The sequence below is a fragment of the Canis lupus genome, chromosome 27 (genome assembly GCF_011100685.1).
Source record: "Canis lupus familiaris isolate Mischka breed German Shepherd chromosome 27, alternate assembly UU_Cfam_GSD_1.0, whole genome shotgun sequence".
Lineage (NCBI taxonomy): Eukaryota > Metazoa > Chordata > Mammalia > Carnivora > Canidae > Canis > Canis lupus.
In genome coordinates this window covers 26828160-26842241 of record NC_049248.1, presented here as the reverse complement: position 1 = coordinate 26842241, position 14082 = coordinate 26828160, and the positions used below count along the sequence as shown (strand labels likewise).

General features: G+C 38.4%; 1 protein-coding gene and 1 long non-coding RNA gene across 2 annotated transcripts in view; one reads left to right on the top strand and one right to left on the bottom strand.

Annotated features, from left to right (window-relative positions):
• Positions 1–14082, top strand: part of PTHLH (parathyroid hormone like hormone) — a 119597-nt gene that overhangs the window by 39178 nt on the left and 66337 nt on the right. The window contains exon 2 of the mRNA XM_038577152.1: positions 13565–13651. The gene's annotated coding sequence lies outside the window, so the exon portion shown is untranslated. The remainder of the gene's footprint in view (positions 1–13564; positions 13652–14082) is intronic.
• Positions 1–14082, bottom strand: part of LOC119866408 — a 91706-nt gene that overhangs the window by 75390 nt on the left and 2234 nt on the right. The window contains exon 2 of the long non-coding RNA XR_005379977.1: positions 5501–5583. This is a non-coding gene — a long non-coding RNA (uncharacterized LOC119866408). The remainder of the gene's footprint in view (positions 1–5500; positions 5584–14082) is intronic.

The window sequence follows — 14082 nt, the reverse complement described above, 5'->3', positions numbered from 1 at the left end:
TACTTTCACTCCCCTATTTCAACCATTTTCTCAATAAATACATTGAACTCTTTCTATGTTGGGCACTATAGACCACAAAGATGAAAAAAACAGTCTTTTGAACTATAAGAACCTCACACAAGCTCCTTGCAAGTATCCTGAGCCTAGCAACACCCAGCTATTAACTGTTTCTCAAAGATGTCATATATTCTTACACCACTGTAGGACTGTTCTCCCTCCCTGAAGTGTACTTTCCACCTTACCACTACTGGTAGAAATTCTATTTAGCATTGGTCCCTCCTATGAGAACACTTCTCCAACATCAAAGTCAGAATTGAGGACTCTCTCTCTTCTTTTAAAAGATTTTATTTATTTATTCATGAGAGACACGGAGAGAGAGAGATGTAAAGACATAGGCAGAGGGAGAAGCAGGCTCCATGCAGGGACTCCAGGATCACACCCTGAGCCAAAGGCAGACATTCAACCACTGAGCCACCCAGGTGTCGCGAGGACTCTTATCTGCACTCCCATAGCACTTATCTTCTAGAAAGTAAGGCCAGGACCACATCCTTCTTGCTCACTAATATATCTCCATTCCTAGCATCCTGCAGGGTGCCAAATCAGCACTAACTTATCACTTACTGAATGACTGCTTGTGATAAAAGGACGAGTCAACAAATCTCCTAGATGGCACTTGTCCGAGTGGAACTTAATGGTACTACTGAATATGTATACATATTCCCCACCAGACTGCAAGCTCTTTGTCAACAGGGGACCATGCTCTGCTCCTCTGTGTCCTCCATCCCTAATACAATGCTCAGCACATGAGGAGTACTAAAGCATGCATTTGAACTAATTCATTTAGTAAATATTACTGAATGACTATGACAATGCAAAACACTGTTAGGCCCATGTGTCTTCAACAACATTGGGAATTTGCTCTAAGAAGTATATAATCTAATAGGAAAGACAAGACATCACAAACATAATAATGAATATGTCAAATTGGCTTTTATCGTCTTGCACGTTATTTTTCCAATGAGTCATTAGAAGAGTGTCTAAACTACTCAGTTTTTTTAAAAGTTCAAATTAAAGCAACATTTTTAAAAAGATTTATTTATTTTGAGAGAAAGAGAGAACATGCATGAGTGGGGGGAGGGGCAAAAGGGAAGGGAGAGAATTTCAAGCAGACCCCCTGCTGAGTGGGGAGCCCAATGCAGGGCTCCATCTCTCCACCCCAGATCATGACCTAAGCCCAAATCAAGAGTCCACTGCTTAACTGACTGAGCCACCTAAGTGTCCCTAAAGCAACTTTTATTTAAATAACAAGAGCTGATATGTTATTGACTGTTTGAACTTAATACGTGCCAGATCCTGTTCTTAGCTTTCTACTTGTCTTCTCCTATATTTGCAATGACAGCCTTGCAATACAGAAGAGAGAGATATTAAGGTCACATACACAGTAACTTGCAGGGATAGGATTTGAATTCAGCTTATACATTTGACCATGCATGGTCTTTTAGGCAAAAGAAACAGACCTCACATTAGGCAATAGTCTCCTGATGTTTAGAACAGAAGTCACTTCTTGGGAGACTTGGAGCAATGTCTAGTAGTTAATTTTTCCCAACTATATTAAGACACTCACACTGATAGCTTCTGTAGGAATAGCCTTGAGGATAGTAGAGCTGATTCTGAAAAAATGGAACATCTAAATATACCAATGGAGGAAATCTAACATAAGCAAAGATAGAAATGTTTCGGAAGGATAGAGAATAACTCTGAAAATGAAATGGAAGTTGAGAAAACAGATTTCTGAATCAACAGGAACCAGCGTAACTCTTTGGCTGTAGGGAGCAGACACTAAAGGTGTTTTTTGGCTGGCCAAGGAGGGTCAAACATTTTGATTGGCAATACCAACAAGGCTGAATCCAGTGGGGGTAGGGCCGTTCTCTGAACCACAGTGCTCATTCTGTTACCAGAGAAAAAAGGTTATGAGGCAGAACAGCAACAGATGCCTATTCCAGTAAATGTTATAGCTATAGTTATCAGATTTTTCAGGATAAAATTACTTGGAAATTCCTGGAATCCTAAATTAAATGTAGATGAATTCATATATAGTAGATCCATAATAGGATGCTAACAAAGAATGGATTCTAAAGTATGGCCTGAAAATGCTTTTATTGCATTTATGCTGTAACAAAATATAACATCTTTAAAAGGCAAACTCACCCATTTTTCCCATATTCTCCTCCAACACTTGATCATATAGATAAAATCCTAGCACAGAAGGTATGTTTTCTGAATTTTCCCCTTTTCCTATAATATATAATATATTTCCTCAGGCTCCTTCACAGTCTTTATAATTTTCATTTTAATTATAGTATTCTGTATGTTTCCAACATAATTTGTTCATTGAATTTCATGAATGTTTGGAATATTTCTAATTTTTATCCTATACATAATTCCATAATTAATTCAGATTTTCTATTAGCAGTGTTTCATCCTCCCAACTAGATAGTATTACCATCATTTTGCTAGTCATTAAGATTTAAAGTGGCACTTTGTTGTTGAAATTTGCTTAATATATGGAGGGATTCTCCACAATATATCCCCTTATATCAATACAAGAGACAGCTTGATCTGAAGCCACCACCCATCCTGATGTATTACTTGCGTTTTGTTTTGCTTTTTTAAACTTGTGTAAGTTCACAGGGACTTGAACTTACAACCCTGAGATCAAGACTTGAGCTGAAATCAAGAGTGGGATGCTTAACCAACTGAGCCACCCAGGCACCCCTCTTGTATTCTCTAAATTCACCTAAGTATGTTCTTCATTCCAGCAAAACAAATTTGCTAGCTTTTCAATGTACATAATTGCCTGAATGTGACTTTTTTGATCTCTGAAGTGTTTTATTGGGCAGAAAAAATTATTTGTAAGTTCACTTAATTTTTTTAAAAAAACCTTCCAATTTATTGAAGTTAAAACTTAAAAACCTAAAGCTTTTATTATTATTTTTTATTATTATTATTATTTTATTAAATAAGCCTTAAAACTTAGCAATTTCTTAGAAAAGCATTTAGAATATATTATTTCATTTACAAACTTTGCCAAACACTTTCATATAATTTTAAATGCATTAGCTCATTTAATGTATTTTTAAGTACTGCTATTGTGACAATAATTTTCTGAGTACTTTTAGAATCTTAACATTCTAATTAATTGGATTTACAAATATGATGAGCTTTAGGTTTTTTTATGTCCTCCAATACTCTAAATAAACTTGGTAAGGTTTAACTTAAAAGAACAAATCTAGGGCAGCCTGGGTGGCTCAACAGTTTAGCGCTGCCTTCAGCCCAGGGCGTGATCCTGGAGGCCCCAGGATTGAGTCCCAAGTCGGGCTCCCTGCATGGAGCCTGTTTCTCCCTCTGCCTGTGTCTCTGCCTCTCTCTCTCTGTGACTCTTGTGGATAAATGAATAAAATCTTAAAAAAAAAAAAGAAAGAAAAGAATATATCTAATCGATCATGCAAGTATATGCATTTTAAATTGAAATTATAAGGCTAAGCTATTATTGAATAGACAAAAATATTCTTAAATCTTGCAAAATAAAATAATACACATCCCAGATTATTTATTTAAAAAGGTATGAATGCTATATGTTTGATTTTCTTAATCATCTATAATTAATGCTAAATATACCCACTAGGAAACCTCCTTGACTGAGTCTACTTCTCCCCCAGAGACTTGACCTGGGATGCTGCCTGGGTTCTTGTTGGTAACTCTGAGGGAACATACTAAGCCCACTTCTAGCCTATAACAGAGGCCACATATAAGTTAAAGAAGTATTGGTTTCCTGGCTCTCCTGGCCTTGTCTTCGGTGAGGTCCTCATCCCAATTCATCTCACAGAAGTCTGAAACTACTATACAAACCAGCCATTTGATTGCCCCAGGCACCCATTTAACCTCGAACTCTAAAACCCTTAGAACCTCAATTCTGCCTTTTTTTTTTTTCCACTTCCATCCTGCTAGGTCTACACAAAGCTGCAGGATACTAAAATGATATCTAACTGAAATCTTCGTACCTTTCATGGGTTTGCCTGACTTCTCAGTCACAAGTGCCAACTTCATTCTGCTGGCAATAACAAGTTAATACACACTTTTGTTTAAGTCAATTTTACCTTCCTTGGAATTCATTGTCTCCTACCCACAATCCATTGAGGTCAAATCTTGCAAAATTTTGGTTAATTGATATTTGAAAATTTGGTAATGATTAAAGGACTCTACGTGGTTTTATACTTTAGCTCTTATGTTGCTGGGCTTGTTAACTACTTTTATCTTCACTATAACAATGGTTTGTAGCCAAAACATCTGGAAGAAAATGCCATGTAAAACGGCACAGAGATTTCTTGGGACTAGAATAAAATATGTGTCCTTACTCTAGCACTTACAATATCCAGAGTTTCCAGGTATTTAATGAATATAGGAAGATTTTAATGACCACATAATTTTAACAACAGGACTTATCATGAATTGAGCTCTTACTCTAATACCTACTATTTTGCATTATTTTATGAGCTGATCAGTCAGGTACAGCCACAAAAGAAGACAGATGAGAGTCTCAAGGGAAACAAATGTATGGTATTCACAGGTCCTAGAGGCAGGAGGCACAGCATGGCACACAGGACCACGTGGAAATGACACCAGGAGGCAGAAGACTGGAGAGAATATGGGGAGCACTTAGACCATGCCTTTATATGAGTTTCAGCCACAAAGGCAAGGCACGACAAGGTAGGTTAGGATTGGCTAGTCTGGCTAATTTCAGTGGGTTTTGCACTGCTATAAGATAGTCTTTAGTTGTCTGATACCTGGTCCTGGGATGAGTAAAGAGGAGGAATATTGCCTCCTGGGGTAAGGGCCAGAGAAAGGAAATGTGGCTCCAGATTAGCTAATTTGCATATAAAAGGAAGGCTCCCTATTGGGTCCTTTGGTAAATCTAAGAATTGGTCAAACCAGGGAAGGTAAACTCTTCCCAGCCAGAGGGATTTTTAAGATGTCAAAATGTCATAATAAACAAAATATTAAAATACAAACAACACAGAAACTAAATTCATAGTATTCACATGTGTTAAGGACTCTGCAAAACACTATAAATGCATCTAACCTAATTAACATGAAGTCTAGGAGGTGACGAGTCTCACAACCTGGCATTCTGAGTGTCAAAGGGAGAAAAAAAATGTTATAAAAAAAAGAAAAGAAAAAATTTGTAAGGACAGAAACATACAGGTATTAAACACCAATGTGTCACTTGCTCTGAGAATACTTAAGAGTTGATAAACAAAATGCCTCACAGACAGAAAAACACAGGGGTGTTTTTCCTTTGTGCGTTAATTAGCAATAAGCATTATATGCACACCAGAATATCTGCCACTGTGCAGACTTTTGAATCTTCAGAATCCAGGTTCCCAGCCCTCTAAGAGTTGAAGGAAGAACCAATGGTGTGTCTAGTTACAAGCAATCTTACCGTGTGTCACTTCACATAGTCATCCTATCATGGCTGCCCAGGAGAGGGATCATCGTCTGTGTCATCCTATGGGGGCTAGGTAGCTGCCAAAGAGAAAGGAAGAGAGGAAAGGGGAGTAAACCCCCACCAAGCCACTATATTCTTGTCATCCTCCAGCCACCCCACTTGTTAAAGTAATATCACCGACACCTCCATGTTATATACCACTGTCTCCCAACTCTGTCTTCCCCAGATCATTTTCCCTTTCCATCCTGAAATAACCAAGAAAAGTACCATGCATGTGACAGCTAAATGACTTAACTCCTTTGTGTATATAAAGTCCTATGTGTGGCCTCTGCACAAACCTTTTCGAGCAAACCAGATTGGGGGTGGGTAAAGAGACAAAACGATGGAAGCTGAGACTGGAGGGATCAGGGGAGAGGGGTCATCACTGGCACTTCTACAGTTGGAGCAGGGCAGCTGACATGAGGCCAAAGTTCCCTCAAACAACCCAATTTATAACGTAGCTCACAGGTGGGTTTTAATAACAAGGCTGAGCCATCTGGTAGCTTCCTATTTTAGCTAATTATTCATGGTAAGTAAGTGCTAAGCTTTTAAAATTATTGTTTAATTTTTTTTTTCTGTCACCCTCCCTCTATATTTTGGTTTCCTGGGGTAAATCCCTGTCCTAGTTACTTTTCTGGGGAAAGCTGGGCTTGCTTACTATTCTTAGCAGAAAAGCCCCTAAGGAAACCTCAAAAATGTTTTTTTTAGCACTCTGATTCTCTAAATTTTCCATCAAAATATACTACCCTAAATAGCAGAGTTAATTAAGCATATATCCCAAGGGCCTAGGGTTGTAGCCTAAAGCCCCTCTCACTAGCAATCTAACACTACACCTTAAAATTTCACACCATGCTTACTTCTTTACCCACCCACCCTTTATTTAGATGCCTTTTGGGAATAATTAAAAAACAGGTGGGGCATCTGGATTTATTAAGCAGCCAACTCTTAATTTCAGCTCAGGTCATGATCTCAAGGTCGTGAAATCAAGCCCCATCTTGGGCTCCATGCTCAGTGGGGAGTCGGCTTGAAGATTATCTCCCTCTGCCCCTCCCCACTCTCTCTCTCTCTCTCTCTCTCTCAATCAAATAAATCTTTTAAAAAATGACTCAATTATCATTGAGTAAAATTGAAGATATTTCTTCCCAGATATCTCTGGGAAGATATATCAAATCGTTCTGTGACATTATACACCATTCGGAACATTGCCACACTGCAACAGCACATTATGGTAAATGAGTTTAAAAACGTAGGGAATAACAGAAGAGAGGTCTTGGTCAGGTGGTGGCAATGGAAACAGAAAGTAGATATGTGAATCCCTGAAGAAACAATGAAGGTATCTAGAAAACAGCCTAGAACTGAGAAACATCACTGGGAAATTATATCCACCTGAGGTCTTGGCCTCAGCCCTCGCTCCATAGATCTTGGCATTCATCCCTTCACCACCATAGGCTACCTTCTCCCTTGTCAGAATAAAGGAGATAAAGGGAATATGTGATCCAGATACTACAAACTGTAACTGTGAATTCTTTGAAAAAACATGAATTTCAGAGCATCGCTCATCTTGATTCAAATCCCAGCTCTCTCCCTCTGAAGCTGTGAAATTTGGGGCACAATTGCTCCAATTTCCTCAGTTGTACAGGCATTGTATTCATATAAGACTCTTCTAAAGAGGAGCTGAGGTTAAGCACAGAGTAGGGCTTTTCCAATGATAAATGATTTATAAATTAATTAAACTACAAAGATATGAAAATAAAATAAATCTCCTTTATTTCATATACCTAATTTAACATCCCCAGTGTTGCTGGGAGTGGGGCACAGTAGCGAGAAATAAATCCCACACATTTGAGAAGTGACAGTCCCTGTGCATGTTCTGGGGGCTTGGATCTCTGTCCAGGGCCTTAGTTTGCACTGTTCTCCACAGTGGAGTGTCTGGGCCTGAGCCCTGCGGGGACACACGCCGGGGACACATGCCGGGAACAACGCTGAAGGCCGACTGGTGAGCACCAGGCCTGTACTCTCTGCTTAGCTGGGCCTGATCAAGGGCATTGAGGCAGGCCATCCTGTGTGGTTGTCTCCTTGCCAGAGTTCAAAATGGCGCCTGGAATGAAACAGCCTCCCTTCTTCTGGTTTTTTCCTTTAATCCCTCTAAATCCCGCCTTGGTCTTTTACCTTTGGGTCTAAGAACTCACTTGCCACCTTCCCTGTCTCAGTCTCCCACTCCACAGGCACTCCCCCCTTCTGCTGCAGGAGGACCTCTTTCCTGGAACTCTGGGCTCTCACAGGCCCTGGCCATAGTGCTTTCAGGGTCTAACTCTTTGTCCACATGTGGCTATGCAGGGACTGGTTAAGAAACTAAGAAACTCTTTCTCTCGATAAATTTTAGATTTTAAGACTATAGTCTCAAAACTTCGATTCCAGTTGTCAAAAGCTGAATACAGACTTCGCATTCCTGCGGTAACAAGCCCAAACCCCCCTGACACCAACGGATGCCTCTGGCAAATCAGAGAGAAATACAGACAAGAAAAGCATGCTGATAGATTTAAAAATATATATTATCCTCATGACACTATTTCTTTTTCCATCAAGGCAGTATTTTAGTTGGTAAGGAGGTCTCAGAGCACTATACTATCAATACCGTACTTTGGGGGATGAGAGTTACACTAGATTTTATGGGTTGGCCTAGGATGTAATCATCATAAATAACATTATTTCTATGGGAAAGTTTCTTGAAAGTGCTTAATAACTGACTTACAAATGAATTTTTGGAACATAACTGGTTTGTAAGCTGAGAATGGATAGTATTCCTTTTTAATACCAAAAACTTCCCCGAGTTATACAAAGTGAAAGCTAAGGAGGATGATTATCTTGGACTAGAAAAATTAATATTTCTAGTTTCTTTGTTTTTATAACTTACTTCCTCAGCTTTTTAGGACAAATATAACAGATCAGAGAGGCCAAATTTGAACTATAAACTCAAGGCTGTGGCGAATTAAATGTATTTGCTTTGTTCTGCAGATGTTAAACACAATTCCCACAAAATTTGAAAGGTGGAGTTAATTCTGACTTAGACGAATCTAATGAGCATCTGTTTTGATTTTTCTAACCATTGATCTGATTTTCTTTTAACTTGATACTGGTTGGTTTACACAAGTCCGTGTGATAATTGCAAATAGCCAAAGGTGAAGTCATTCCAGAACCCCCAAAACAGTTTTTTTCCCTTAAAATGTCACATGATTCTTTAGAAACATTTAAAAATTTTGTATGAGTGCAGAATAAGTGATGCATCAACACATGGACCTTTTACTTCTATAAATGTGTCTGTCTATACACAAACACGTAACTAAATAAAAATTGAGAAGTTGGGTATGGCTTTCTGCGGAGGGAAGAAGTTTCTTTAACAAGGATATAGAAAATCAGGAGAATTCTGCAATGTGGGCTACATCATGTTCCCCACAAAATTCATATGATGAGGTCCCAAATCTCAGTACTTCAGACTGTAACCATATTTGGAGATAGAGGCTTTAAAGAGGTAATTAAGTAAAGTGAGATCATGGCGTGGGGGGGGGGGGGGTGGAGGGTTCCTAATTCAGTATGATGATGTCCTTGTCAGAAGAGGACATTTGGATACAGACGCATGAACAAAGGGAGACCTTTGAAGATGCAGGGAGAAGGTGGCCAAGGAGAGAGGCCTCAGGAGAAACCTGCTGACACCTTAATCTTCTAGCCTCCAGAACTGTGAGAAAATGAATTCCTGTATGGACATATCATGGGTTTTCAAAATAGGTTATAGGGTGATATTTTGGAGTTTTGCAAATGCTCAATTTGAATTTTACTTTAAGTTATATTTTTAAGTATTTTAAAACTATAATAAAAATATTCAAACATAGTAGGTATCAAGATTGGATCCATTGGAGACCTTCATTTATGGAGTTGCACTGCCAGGTTACATGATCACTGTGTAGTACTCTGAATGAATGAAGCTTTTCCTCACATCACCCTGTATGTCTTTTAATTTCCTGCAAATATTATCAGAAATGCTGCAGCTTTGAACCAGTTTTTTAATGTAGTCCTGAATAAAATGTCTATGCTCAGTAGTAATTCTTTAATTTTGCCACATTAAATAAAAATTAGAGAACTGTCAAAAATGACATATTCCTATAAGAGAACCTAAAGTGTAATAGGGAAAAACATTCCCAGAGTCTCACTCTGTAATTATATTAGCGATATCTCTGAATTTCTTGTTATGCAATTATTTTTACATTATTAAAGCAGACATGCGTAATAAGAATTAAAAATGAAAAAAATATAATTTCCAAAAGTTGATAAGCTCACTCTAAGACATTCTGAAAATGCAGAAAATAATAAAAGGGATAAAACTCACTCAGAACCTTCCAGATTGACCCACAAAAATCCAGTTCTGCTCATATATGCTTGTATAAAATTATGAGTATATTACTTTTCTCCAGAGTCGAGTACAGATATGCCACATTCAAATGAAGGTCAAGTAAGGCTTCATTAAGTTTGTTCAGCACATGCCTTTAGCATGATGTATAATATGTATTATATATAATAATGAATTGTACAAAAAGAAGAGATGACCAAGACCTGTTGAGTCATAGTGACAAAATGTGAAAGAGCTTTGGCATACTGTGAGCTTCCTATGTGACTTATTATGCATTGTAAAAAAAGTAAGCAATTGACAGATATTATTGGCAGTGAAATTTTGAAACAAAAGTGTCCTGTTAATTCTCTTTCAATCATTTGCATCAATTTAATTAAAGAGAATCTTCAGATTGCAACGAACATTGCTTTAGAAAACTAATACTATTTGCAAATCAGGATCTCCTCAGTACAGAAGATAACTGGGTGCTGATGCAATTTTGCAGCAAGTCTATAAGCTCCATTTCGATTGTTTTAGTTTTTTAATATACAGTCCCATTACTGTCCTTAACTGACTTTATAATAAGGAAATATTATAAATGTAAACTTATAAAATAACTATACACTAATTAAACATTGATTTCACCTTTTCACCTTTTTTTTTTCACCTTTTATTTCAATGTAAGGTTTCCTTTGGAAAAAAATATGTGGAAACCACTGATACGGAGGGGGGACCTGGGGTCTTTAGTCTGGAGAAGAAAAAGTTGAAGGGAGACATTCAAGCTACCTTCGTATGTCTTAAAGAGAAGTAGTTCATGCTATTTGCTTCAGAAAACAGGAGAGTGAACGGATAATGTTAAAAACCGACAAATCTCAGCACATTATAAAAAAGAACTTTGCCACAATTAGTTCTTTTTTTTCCATTTTGCTTTTATTTTTTTATTTTTTTAATAATAAATTTATTTTTATTGGTGTTCAATTTGCCAACATACAGAATAACACCCAGTGCTCATCCCGTCAAGTGCCCTTTTTTTTTAAAGTAAAACGCTGTCTCTGGAGCTCCCAAGGACCCAGCCATGAGAGAGATTCGGGCAAAGGTTGGGTCTTTAAAGAATTTTGCACAAGGGAGTCCACCATGGGAGGGGAAAGATGAACTCCATTCCAGAGTTCAGAATCCAAGGAGGAACAACGCTCCAAGAAGAAAGCAAGCATGGTAGTCTTCCTCTTTTAGGGATTTGAGAGAAAACCCTTGAATTTTCTTCACCCTTAATCATGTAAACCAGGAGATTAAAGTCACATAACCAGAATGCTCTGCCTAATGCAGCAGAACTCTACAGCATAGAGCAACTTTAGAAAAGCTCCCTCCTTATGTGGGGATAAAGTTGTGTTTGGAAACACTAAACTTCAGGAATTGGGGTTTGTAAGGTAGGAAAAACAAGAGAAAGGATTCAAGAAATTACACCCTGAAAAGGGAAAATAGTAATTTAGAGCTGACTTACATAAGAGCATTTTATATGTTCAGGTTTATGCAACTGAGAAGAGAGCAGGAAAGCCTTGTCAGTGAGGATGCTCCCAGGTCCACCCTAATATTAATGGCTTATTCAAGTTCTTGAATATTTGCACTGGGAAACAGTCATGCATGTTGCAAACTGTGACTTACTATTGAACTCAGCCAAGAGAGGCAGAGTAATGTGATAGTTAGCAGGGCAGCCTCTGAACCCCAACTTCCTGGTTTCAGTTTCTGGCCATATTGACAGTGAGACCCATTTGTCCTGGTTTGCAAGAGACTTTTCTGATTTTTAACGATGGAAGTCTCACCTCTTGCAAGCCCCCTCAGTCTTGGACAAACCGAGACTTTGGTCACTCAAGTTCTACAACTGGCTAGCCAGGCAAACTTGCCTGAATTCTGTGGGACAATAGAAGTACCTACCTCAATAGTGCCATGAGGATAAAGTGAGTAATAGAGTGTGTGGAAGAGTGTCCATAAGTGTTTCCATTCAATAAACATGGGTGATTTTTATTATCTGTGATCAACCTCTGCTTAGCCAGCAATGTGACCATAAGTGACAAGTCAGTTCTACATGGGTGCTTACATGGAGCTGTTTAAAACAAGTCTGTACAGGACACCTGGGTGGCTCAGCGGTTGGACGCCTGCCTTCAGCTCAGGTCGTGATCCCAGAATCCGGGATTGAGTCCCCCATTGGGCTCCCTGCAAGGAGCCTGCTTCTTCCTCTGCCTCTCCCTCTCAGTCTGTGTCTCTTATGAGTAAATAAATAAATCTTAAAAAAAACAACAACAACAACAAACAAGTCTGTCCTTGTTCAGATCATTGTCTTACCAATAGCTGACATGCTAGCCACACACACACACACACACACACACACACAATGGATCTATCCATTTTTTTCTATCTATCCATTTTATATTAATCTATTGATCAACTATTTGTATATTTATTTTTATATGTCCATATTAATCTATGGATCAATCATTTAAATCCATATATTGAAGTCTACATATAAACCACACATACAATGTTCAAATCCACAGCTCAGAGGACTACATTACTCAGGAATTTTGCAGCAGTGCTGGTGCTTTCTCTGTGGAGGATACAAGGGGTCTTGGAATCACCTAAAAAAACAGTCCAAGTAAGGTGTTACAAAGTTGGGGAAATAGAACAGAGACAGAACAGATTATTCAGCGGGTGAATCAGAACGATGATGTAGTTCCGTGCAAATGCTGACAGCGATGAAACTCTAAGGAAGAGGCTGGAGTGCGGTGCTCATCTGTCATCATTTAGATAACTTTACGATGTTCAACATGGAAAAAAGGAAAAGATTGAAATATAGAGTATATCCTAAATGGTCATGTGAATATGTCATTCACCAGAAAAGACTCCTTGTTCCTAAACAAATTTAAAGAGAATAGGCAGATACAGATATACAAAAGAAAAAAAAAAGAATACAATATAAATATTTCAGTAGTAGTGAGCAAGGCTTCTTTTTATGACCTGAAAAGCACCCTAATCATATTTAGTGTGAAAACCTGAAAGTGGGAGAAACCATACCATCGCAGAATTACCAAGGGCACCTCATTTGCTTCGATGCGCCAGCATCCGAGCCACTGCCATCATGCTATTATGTCTATCTTGACAGAAAAGGGCTAGATGATCTTTGAGTACCCTTCCAGGAAAAAAAAAAAAAAAAAAAGAAAAGGGGTAGGGGGAGGGAGTTTCCTGATTCAGAGCTAAGGAAGTTAGTAATGGCCACTAAAGTAAAGCAATTTAAGAAAGGTCAGTGAAGAGCCCAATGTGTGTGGACAGGATTTATACAAAGCACATTTGCTAAAGGACAAGAGCCTGCGTACTGCCTTACAAACAGCTGGTGTGGGCATGAAGAGCAGGCGTGTCATACCCCCCACGCATCCCTCCCACCGCCTTTTGGGGACAGGAAGTTTGCAAGTTGCCAGGCATTTGTTTTTCCTTCAGATTGTGCAGAGGTAACAGACCACATGAATTTTGTTCATTCATGGAATAGTTAGTTTATTCACCCTAGAGATTGGTTTAGACAAAATAAAGCCTTAGTCAACTGGAGCCTAACTTACTACAACCTTTAATTAACATTTTTCCTTTTCATTTAGCTTCGATGAGAAATGAAGTGAATCACAAGAAAGTAATTTGACATGAGGGATTTATCTTTGAACCAACCAGTTCCAAGGCGTAACCAGGTATTAGTCAAAATTCTTTTCTGGCTCATCTTGTTTCTCTTTTCTGTTTATGATCAAATAAAGAGTGTGAATTTATGCTCAGATCAATGACCCTTAAGCATAAAACGATGTGAAATACTTCTCAATCAGAGAGAATCCTAGCCTTTTAGAATTGGAAGGAATCTTCAAGATAGGGTTTGCTTCTTGTCCTATGCATGCCCCCTTTCACTTTCAAGGATGTCCAGATTTGGATAATAAATTATTTGCTCACCATATTTGAACATCCGTCAGTAATTTGAAAAAAACTATTTTCAGTAGCAGGATCCTTTTAAAAAACTAAATCTTAACATAGAGTTCTGATATATAAACAGGGCAACCAGCCATCCAGTTTGACCAGGACATTTGATGGGTTTAGGATGAAGAATGTTCAGTGCTAAAACTGGGACAGACCC